The sequence below is a fragment of the Eretmochelys imbricata genome, chromosome 18, assembly GCF_965152235.1.
Source record: "Eretmochelys imbricata isolate rEreImb1 chromosome 18, rEreImb1.hap1, whole genome shotgun sequence".
Taxonomy (NCBI): Eukaryota; Metazoa; Chordata; order Testudines; family Cheloniidae; genus Eretmochelys; species Eretmochelys imbricata.
In genome coordinates, this window is record NC_135589.1 from 17,940,862 (window position 1) to 17,947,611 (window position 6,750).

Consider the following 6,750-nt stretch of genomic DNA (forward strand, 5'->3'; position numbering starts at 1 on the left):
TTGTAAATTTCCCTGCTTTTGTGGATCTGAGATTTAGCCAGCCTCATTCTGAATGCACTCTCACCAATGTAAGCCAGGGAGCAATTCCATCAGAATTAAAACCTGTGTCAATGGGAGAAGAATCGGGTCCATCAGATTTAGTACAATTTGTGTTTGAATTACTACATAACCAGTAGAGAAAACAGTCTAATTAGTGGCATCGGTAAAAAGTATGTCTATTATTATTTTATCATTTCTATTATAGCACTCTGTGTAAATTGTTTTTCAAAAATATCAGATATTTCATTACTGTTTGGATGCAGCATATTAGCAACTGAAAATAACAAACAATTAACATTCAACAGCACAATTGTTGTGGATTTTTAAACAGAACAAATCTGGCCCATTGTTTCACAGAGAGGGCAAAGTCTGTTTGCACAGTATAAGAACTGTTATTTGCTGACTGAATTTCTCTATGAATTAAATATTAAAGAAAGCGGGAAAGAGGGTCAGACTCCCAGTTATGATCATGCATGTGACTGAACCTTAGGAAGCAAAATGGAGGTGAAGAGGGAACCAAGAGTAAAAGTTCCCATTTTCAAAAGTGACTCAAGCACGTAGGGTCAGAATGATAAAGATACTTAAACATCTAAAGATGCATAGAAGTGCCTAGTGGGAATTTTGAAAGCACAGAAAGCGATTAGGTGCCTAACTCCCATTGAAAATCTTACTTGAGGCCTAACTGCATTGTTCGGTGCCTAAATACCTTTAAAAATCTGACCCTAAATGCTTGTCATATTTGAAAATAGGACTTAGGAGCTCTTGAAAATTTTACCCCAACACAACAGCCCTCAAATTCAATAAAAATGTCAGGGTGAACAACTCACAGTGAAATATATATAATGTAAACAAATACCAAACTAAACAATGGCTTAAATCTATCAAGGTGCTGAACACTCTGGCCCCAATCCAGCAAAAAGCACTTAGGCATACATATACATTGAGAAGGATTTGACCCCTTAGTGCTAGTAAGTAACTTGAAAAAGCCTCAATGCTACCTCTATAGTACTAGAGCCAAAAGGTCTGCAGCCTTGTTCAATCTAGCCCTCTTAGGGCATGTCTACATAGCCTGCAGCAGCGAGCCTCACAACCTGGGTCGACAGACTTGGGCTTGCTCTACAGTCCTAAAAGTAGCTGTGTAGATGTTGCGTCTCAGGCAGGAGCTTGTGCTCTGAAGCCCACCTCCCTCCCCAGGCTTCAGAGACTGAGCTCCAGCCAGAGGTGCAGCTTCAAAGCTCTGTCTACACAGCTTTTTAGTGCGGTAGCATGAGCGCAGTGAGCCTGAGGGAGACTCGCTGCCATGGGCTATGTAGACCTACCCTTATTCAGCTAAAATACTATTACATATGCAATGACAAACAAACAAACAAACAAACCCTGCCAAGTGTGACTTGTTTAGTCAAGGAGCTACAATAGCTGAAACACTGTAAGTGCTGAATATGATCTGTTTAGTCACACAGATACCACATGTGTGACATTTTAATAATGTACATACAGAATTTGCTGTGTGTGACATATTTATTCACAGATATAAAGCAGCTGCAACAGGTTTTGGCATGTGGTTAGCATGCTGTCGGAACAATTTATAATTTCCCTGGATCCATATAAATATTACAGTCCTATCCCACAGGTTCTGATACAAAGACAAAAATAACCCTTCCACCTTCGTGACACTTTACCAGTATAGAGTAGGCTCAGCTTGAGTCACTTCCTCATAACCTTTGTTTCTGATGCAGTTCTCTCACTGTTACCAGAAAATACTTCCCCAATGTTGATAAAATTTACCCACATTCAGTAAATACCTTGTGGCATTCACTTGAAGTTATTACCAGATGGTACATCATTAAGACTATTCACACAAAGACTTATGTGCTTAATTTTATGCACATAAGTAGCCCCATTGAATTCAACTGTATGTGCCTAAGTCTTTGCAGGATTGGGACTCAAATCAATTTGAGCTAAATCAATATAAGACAGTGTTAAACCCAAATAAGGGTTTTGTACTGGTTTAAACAAACTGGTTTTAAGCATGCCTTTTGTTAAAGTGGTAGAAGTTTGTGTGTAGACAAGGACTTATTAAGCAGGCTTTGTGCCGGGAAACTATGCTGGGGTAGTGAGTGGGGGAATGGCACTTTCCCTGGTTGCTCCTTCAGCTGGGCATGCAGCCTCTGGTTCCATATAATCATCAGCCAGAGAGTATGGGTGGAATCCACCAAGCTACTTAGGTGCCTAAACGCAGATTTAGGTTCATGCATCCCCCACTGCAATCCCCAAAACTTCCACCAAACTCACTCACCTGGCACCTGGACATACACACTGCTCTCTCACTCTACATTCAAGGAGGAAGAAGAGGTGGTCATGGTGCCCACCTTATAACTTTTAGCCCAGTAGTTAGATCATTCACCTGAGATGTTGGAGACCCAGATTCAATTCTCCCCTCCCTGGCAGAGTAGGTGAAATAATTTGAACAGGGATCTCCCACTTCTCAGGAGACTGCTCTAACCATGGAGCTATGGGTTAATCTAATATCATTCTCTCTTGTTTAAACTCTTCCACTTAGATAAATAAATAAAGAATAACTGGGCTGGACACAGAGCGAGAGAGAGAGATTGGGAAAGACTTTATAGTCCAGCGGTTGGGGCACCCAAATGGTGGGCAGCAAACCCTGGGTCAAGTCCCTCCTCCAATCACTCTTTATCCACAGTGGAAGAGCTTCAACAGGAGAGACACAGGGATCCCCACATCAGAATAGCCCATAGTTGAGTGGTTAGAGCACTCTCCTGAGAGGTGCGAAACCCTTCCTCCCTCGCTGCCGGCGGGAGAAGGGGTAATTGAACCTGTATCTCCCACATCCCAGAGCAATGCTCTAACAACTGAGCTAAAAGTTATAAGGTGGGCAGTAGCAACACCAGCTCCTCCTCTGGACGTTTTGTGTGGAGCGAGGCAGGCACCTCTCTCTTTTCCTCAAGAAACTACATAGGTGCCAGAGCCAAGAGAGGGGTTCCCATTCATGCATCACTAGCAGAGTAATGCCTAGGGGCATTACTAAGGCAGGGGCAGGGCTTAGCAAATCAGCATCTCCCATTGGCTAGGTTAGGCAGAGAGCTGCCTAGTCTGCTGGCTTTTGTGGACTTCATTTCCCAGCACCTATCTCACCTCATTCATCATATAAGGAACCTAGGAGCCTAACTCAGCCTTGTGGATCACAGTATGGTTCCTGTGATTTTCTAGGTGCCTAACAGTTAGGCACCATGACACACAGCACTGCAGTGCCTCAGTCCTTTTGTGGATTCTACATCATGTCCCTATCCCTCTACAATGGACTGTGAAGAGCCCACCTCTATCATGTGGAGGCAGCAGTGGCTGGTGTGATTACCTGATCACAGAATATCAGGGTTGGAAGGGACCTCAAGAGATCATCTAGTCCAACGCCTGCTCAAAGCAGGACCAATCCCCAATTTTTGCCCCAGATCCCTAAATGGCCCCCTCAAGGATTGAACTTACAACCCTGGGTTTAGCAGGCCAATGTTCAAACCACTGAGCTACGGATGGTGTAGGAGTTCCTCCCTGAGCTGTGACTCACAACACTCCACCTTCTCACATAATGAAAGTACTGGAGTTTCCATGGCCCAAACCAAATGATGCTGGGAAAATTTCACCCTCTGTGAAAAGAGAAACTTGTGCTTTCCAGATGGGAGACTATGCTACATGTGGCAATGAAGGATAATTGGAGGGTCTGATCCAAAACCTATTAAAACCAATGGAAAGTCTCCCATTAACCTTAATGGGCATTGGATCAGGTCCTAACTGAGCAGCAACCAAGAAATGATTTCAAAGAGATACCTAACATACACCATAAGTACAATAATAACATGGATAAGGATTAAAAACAGCATCAGCACTTTACTATAAAAAATTAGCATGACCTATTTTTATACCATTGCATGGAGGGGAATAATGCACAAAAAATGATCGTATTTGTACAGAAAGTTTAAAGAGTCACTGACACTTCATGGAAAACTTTGAAAAAACATTCTACGTAGAAACCATTCTGTTGCCATGGGCTGTATTTTCTTCTTTCTTGCATTCTCTCTGTTATTAAGATCACTTGCAAGAAAAGGTCTTTTGGTTATTCAACAGCTCAAAAATTTCTGCAGCTTTAACTCCACCTTGAACTCACAGGGCTGTATTCCTCACACCATTGGAGAATTTGTCCCATAAACCTCACTATTTGTGGCATCAGTCACCGCTGCATGAACTATGATACCATAAATACATTTTGATTTTAACCGTCAGATGAGAAACAGGAGCAAATAAAATAATTAATAATAATGCTGTGTGCTTCATCTGAGTACCCCAGAGCACTTGACAGAGGGGGGTGAAGTGTTACAAAGCTTAACAAAGAACGTGTTTTCCTGCAACATTAAACTGGGATCCTATTGTCCTCATGAGTAAAAAATATATATATATATACAGAACTTGTGTGATACAGAAATAAAATTGGTTCTAAATAGACCATTTTCCAGTTTTCCATGAAGTATCAGCTGAGGCAAAAGAGACTGAAGCTACAACCTAGTTTTGAGCGTCACAGTACATGAGAAGGTCATCAGATAATAACATGATGTCAAAACAGTACAGCAAAGCATTACAATACCATACTATACAACATAACACAACAATGTATCAAAAGGTCATTGTATTGGGAGGCAATATGAATACATTCTGACAAAACTTCACATTGTCAAGAATTAAGTCTAATTAAGTCTAATTTCTCTTGAAATGTGGCAACATAACTGATTGAATTGGGTCAAAATTTATTGTGATATATTTTTGTACTAACGTTTTTGGTCTGTTTTATGCATAATCTATATTGGCAGATAATTCTTTAAATAAAATAATAAATACATGGGCAGTGAAAGGCATGTAACATCAAAAGTTTCATCATATGGCAGAATAGCTATTTTGCATCACAACATCACACTGCGTCAAAATGCCCACTTGACACATGACATTGGATCAAATATATTACAGCATATCACAACAGTGTCGTGCATAATATGACACAATACAGTTGTATCCATCATGCTGTGTCAAAATGCCACCATGGTGTTGCAAATATCTAATGAGATTGAGCCAAACTGTCACCATACAACATGTCACATTAAAATATCACTGTGAAATGGTGGGAGACAACATGCAGTGCAACTATTGCGAGTGCAATAATCCTGCATCCAAGCATGACATTACCATACCGCAACCTGACATACCATCCTTACGTCATAACACTATCATGCTGTAGTGCGGTGCCTCATTATGTTTCACAGCTGCAGCCTGTGAGCATGATTTTGGTGAAGGACCTTATCCCTTTTGGCAGGGTAGGGAGAGCTAATTGCCCCATTAAAATCATGACAGCCCTGGACCATAGGAGCGTAGCGCACCCTGTGACATAACGCAATGGTGGCAGGACACAACACGTCACGACTTTGCAAATCTCGTGACAGTGATCTGGGGGAGGGCACGCGTTCCCTTTGCCAAAGCAGGGAGAACTGCTCGCCCCATTAAAATCACGACAGCCCCAGAACATAGGGGCATAGCGCACCCCATAACATGAGGGCATCAGGACACGACATGTCGCAACAGGGCACGGCTGTCCAGTCACAACACATCGTGACATTGCAGGGCTTGTGACCGTGATTTGGGGGCAGGGACTCGTCCCTTTTGGCAAAGCAGGGAGAACTCCCCCCCCCCAAAATCACAGCCACCCCAGAACACAGGGGCATAGCGCACCCCTGGAGGTAATGCAAGCGCACCAGGACATGACAGGTCACGACATCGGTTTTGGGGACAGGGCTCGCCCCCCACTGCAGGACAGGAGGAGGCAGAGGAGCTCAGCCCCTCAAAATCGTGTCTGCCCCAGACAGTGTGGGCCCCAAAGCCCCCCTTCAGCTAGCGGGTGAGGCATGAGGGTCAGGGGCTGCACTAAGTTCGGGCACCCCGGCAGAAAGGGGCAGGCCGGCACCTCAGCAATCCCCCAGCCATTGCGCTAATGGCACCACCCCACCGAGACAGGGGTTCAACTGCCACCAACGGGCGGCAGCAACCGACTCCCCCACCTACCTCCCCGAGCCGCGTCCCGCGCCCCGCGCCCGTTGTTGTCGGAGCCGCTAAGGCAACGGAACGAACCACTTTGGGAGAGCGGCGGGGGGAGAGCAGGAAGAAACGTTAAAGCCTTAACCCTGCAAAGATGAAGTCCATCAGCCGCGTAACCCGCTTCGCTGTGACTCCCCGCGAGCTAACCAGCTGCTTGACTTAGGGAGGAGCCCTGCCGTCTTTGGGCTTCTGTGTTCTCCCCCCCAAGAAATGGTACGTTCCAACAGTGCCCGAGGCTGGCAGGCCGCTCAGGGGATCGCCGTCTTCCTCCCAGAGCCTGAGCTGGGCCCGCCTCGCTCCTTTCAGCCCCACCCCCCAGAGAGACCCACCAGGCAGGCTCCTTTCGGTGCTCCCCCCTCACAGGTCAGCCCCCCCCCTCAGTAACGCCCAACCCCCAGGCCAGGCCCCTTTTAGTGCCCCCCCCACAGGTCAGCCCCTCCTTCAGTGCTCCCCACAGCGACCCCCCCTCAGGTCAGGCCCCTTTCAGTGCCCCTCTCACAGGTTAGCCCCCCCACACACACAGTGACCCCCCCAAGGCAGGCGCCCTCCTTTGCCCACTTC

General features: G+C 45.4%; 1 protein-coding gene across 1 annotated transcript in view; it reads right to left on the minus strand.

The window, feature by feature from the left end:
• Positions 1-6,188, minus strand: part of CFAP74 (cilia and flagella associated protein 74) — a 105,299-nt gene extending 99,111 nt beyond the window's left edge. The window contains exon 1 of the mRNA XM_077837397.1: positions 6,157-6,188. The gene's annotated coding sequence lies outside the window, so the exon portion shown is untranslated. The remainder of the gene's footprint in view (positions 1-6,156) is intronic.
• Positions 6,189-6,750: the final 562 nt, after the last annotated feature.